The sequence below is a fragment of the Alexandromys fortis genome, unplaced genomic scaffold (assembly GCF_014885135.2).
Source record: "Alexandromys fortis isolate MF-2015 unplaced genomic scaffold, M_Fortis_MF-2015_v1.1 scaffold_66, whole genome shotgun sequence".
Classification (NCBI taxonomy): Eukaryota; Metazoa; Chordata; class Mammalia; order Rodentia; family Cricetidae; genus Alexandromys; species Alexandromys fortis.
This window is the reverse complement of record NW_026067950.1, coordinates 5017853-5021700: the sequence shown is the minus strand read 5'-3', so window position 1 is coordinate 5021700 and position 3848 is coordinate 5017853.

The following is a 3848-nucleotide window of genomic DNA, read 5'->3' as shown; positions in this document are numbered from 1 at the left end:
AAGACCCCTGTTGGCTCTCCCGGGTCCCGGTTGGTTACCCTGGTGCGAACTCTCTGAGAGCCTGAAGAACACACCTATCTAGGGAGGGCTTTGTCCTTCTCGCCACTGGCTATGCAAGTGTGACCCACAGACCATGAGCCTTACTTGGCAGCTTGACCCAGAGTTTGGTGTGATCACACATCTGTCAAGAAGGTAGGGGTACATTCAAGGCCCAGAAGTAGTGGTCTAAATCACTCAGGGTTTGCAGAAACCTAAACCGGCCTGCCCAAAGGTGCCAGTCTTCGCCTGTGTCCTTTGGACTGTCCTTGAAAGTATAAAGCCCTCCTGTGCCAGGCTGTGGACTCTCATGTGCCTTCCCCTTTCAGAGTAAAAAGGCCAGCCCAAGAATTTAAAACTTAAAAGAGGAATTCTCAAATGGAATCAGAACTTCCAGATAGCCATGACGGTGTGCCAAGGCGGGTGGTTAACATGTACCGGCTTCCACGTTTCATTAATTTCGTTTGTAGATGCACCTATTTAGACACATGATTGATGGCTGCTAATCACATTCTTGCCCCGGGCCCTGCAGGCAGCAGACACTTCTTACGGTAGGAGAGAAAAGGCAGCTGGAAGAAGCGATGTACGTAGCATCCTTCAATGCCTAGATGCATCCTCGTGACTCAGTTGTCTAAAAGGGCAAACTACATCTGTGTTTTTTGTTTTGTTTTGTTTCTTATGTTGAGATGTTCGTGACAGCTGTTTGCCCCAAAGAAGGATTAAGCTTCACGAACAAACAGAATTGAACTTGTTCCACTAACGCTCAGAACGAAAGCCGTTCATTTTTCTTTTCAACCAACATTGATTATTCCTCCATTATGGTCCAGACACCATGTTTAGCCTGCCTCTGATGAGTGAGGCCTGGCTGCCCTCAAATCTCCTTGGCCACTTATGCAGGCAAACCTGTCTTTATCAGGTAGGCCTGCTTCTCCAAACTTCCTTGTCTTCCACACGATGAATGCTTATCCAGATGCCGGGGATTCTTCAACAGCGTTCACCCAGTAAGGACTTGGGAGATAACTTGGATGAGTAGACAAGGTGGGAAGGCAGCGAGTGTTCAAACTTGTGTACACGGCAGCATAAGATCCAGGCCAATTCAACTGCTTATGTCTTATCTATTAATCTTGTTTAGGGCACTGGCAATTTCCTTATTGTGACTTGATATTATGAAATGTTGTTGAATAGCTTTATTGGTGATGCGTTATGACCGGTCTTCCAAGGATAGGTCAAAAACATGCATCGTTTAAAACATGTGTGGTGCCTATCACTGCTTCTACCAGAAAGACAGCACTTAATAAACTCTCTCACGCTGAAGTGTTGGCAACTTTATGCTTTTAATCTTCATAATAATTGTCTCTTATTTTGAAAAGGAACTCGAGGGGCTAGAGAGATGGCTCAGCAATTTTAAGAGCACTTGCTACTCTTCCAGAGAACTGAATTTGATCCCTAGCACCCACATGGTGGCTCACAGCCATCCTGTAGCTCCAGTCCTAGGGGATGATGCCCTCGTCTGGCCTCCGTGGGCATTGCACACATGTGGCACACATGCCAGCAAATACTCTTACACGCCAATGATGGAAACTTTTAAAGGAACTCAAGAACACGAGGCATCAACATGAACGGCCAGCAACGGCTCCTTTAGCATCTGCATGGGATATATTTTGTGTTGAGTTCCCCAACCCCCCTAAAATCCAGCACATGGGCAGTTTTATGGCTTGCCAACTCAAAACTTAGCCCCTAAGGAAAGGCCCCTGGCAGGAATGAAACGAGGGGATTAATGTCTTTACTAGGCATGGTTGGCTGCCACAGGGATCCTCTCAGAAGGGCTATTTTCATTCCAAAGGCCAGCAGTTAGGAAACCTATTAAACCGGGGTCCTAATATTTTAAGTGGGAGTAAAACTAAGAACGAGAACGAGCCTTTATGTGACGATGAAGAAATCTTCCCCTGCCAGAGATGAAGCAAAGTCTAAGGCAATGAGGAGCTGGTACCAACAGGATTCCACGGAGAACCTGCATGTCAGCTGCTTGCAAAGTCACCATAGCTCTGGGAATAGTCAAGGTATTGCTGGAAACCTGTCCCCAGAAGAAACAACCTTGCTTACTGTTCCATCCTCAATCCCTCCTGATTTGACTCCCAAGTCTACCGTGAAGAAAGCAAAAGACAGCCATGGACACCCCCATGGGGTCAACGCCAGCACTGCTGACCAGACAGATATGTAGATGAAGGCAAGATGAATGCCCCATGGATGGAGAGCAGGAAGCATGAGTTCCTCCTCCAGCTCTTGCTGTAGTGCACAGGATGTTGCTAACAAAATTGGCATCTCCAAAATGGAGTCTCGCGAGCTAAATCTAAGCAATTTTCACCATAAAGGAGGGGACCAAAGTTAGACACAGAAAGGCTCACTACTCCGATTTCACCATTATACAGGTCCACTCTATCCCACAAATATATTCATTTTAAAAATCACGGTACTGGGCTCTTTACCTACCACACTTAGTGGTAAGTGGTAGGCTCTTCGTGTGATTCCTAGCATTGTAAATCTATAAATACAAACTAATAAATGAGAAACAACAAAACCACATAATCATTTTTTTAAAGACAGAGAGTAACTGAGGGTAAATATGATCGAAAATACATAATGTATAAGTATGAAAATGTCATATTGGAACCCGTTATTATGCATAATTTGGTTGATGCCAGGGACAACATTAACTGTTTTAAAGCGCTGTCTGTGGAAGGCTGTCCTGTTTTCTCGCGGTGGTTGCCTACAGGCTGGGGTGGCCCTGCTGACAGTCCTTGCTGTGGCAGCCGAGTGGCTTCAGAATAACTTGAAAGCCCAAATCCCACCAATAGGAGTTGATTGGTTCAAGTTTTTGTTTGTCACTTGCTTTGCTTGCCCCACACATGTGAATAAGAAGCCCGGCATTATTTTATCTTGGGAAACACCATTTTCCCAGGAAAACTTGCTTAACTATTTCCCTTTGCCTGATAACTGATTTTAGGCACCTCCCCAAAGGCATGTGGCAACAAGTCCAGATGCACCGTGCAATTCAGAAGCCATTATTTCATCGGTGACTGACAAGAAGTAGATAGGCCCTTAGTGTGGCTACTAAGGTGCTGCCCCAACACAAAAGGTAGGCTGTGTTCACCACTGGTCACTCTTGAGCAATTCTTTTTTCAAAGATTTCTTTCTAACCAGTGTATGTTCACACGTTCCTATGTGGGTATTTACACGAGAGGGCAGGGCCTGCAGAGGCCAGAAATGTGAATTGGATCACCTGGAGCAACTGAACCTGGCAGGACATTTGTATTGGGAACTGAACTCAGGTTGTCTGCAGGAGCAGTACACGTTTTTACCCAGATATATCTAGCTTTATTACATTTATGGGCCCTCACACGCTAAGGCCCATACGTGGGGTCAGAGCACAATTTGGAGAGGATCTTTCCTCTCCTTCTATCTCCCACAACTTTGCAGGCACACTGTTGCTCTCTGTTTGTTTGTTGTTTAGATGGTTTTTGAGATAAGGTCTCACTGTGTAACCTTGGCTAGCTTAGAACTCACAATTCTCCACTCCACCTCACAGACATCGCCTTCTCTCTACTTCCCAGGTGCTACGATTAGAAGTATGTGCCACCCCAGCTGCTCCGTTTGACAGTGGCGATTTTGCTGTAGTCCTGCCAATAGACAGCCTAGTTTTGTTTTTTATTTTTATTTTATTTTTTTTTCTTTCTTTCTTTATTTATTTATTAAATATTTCAGTCTCTTCCCCACCTCCACCTCCCCTTTCCCTCCCCCTCCCCCAATCCGTT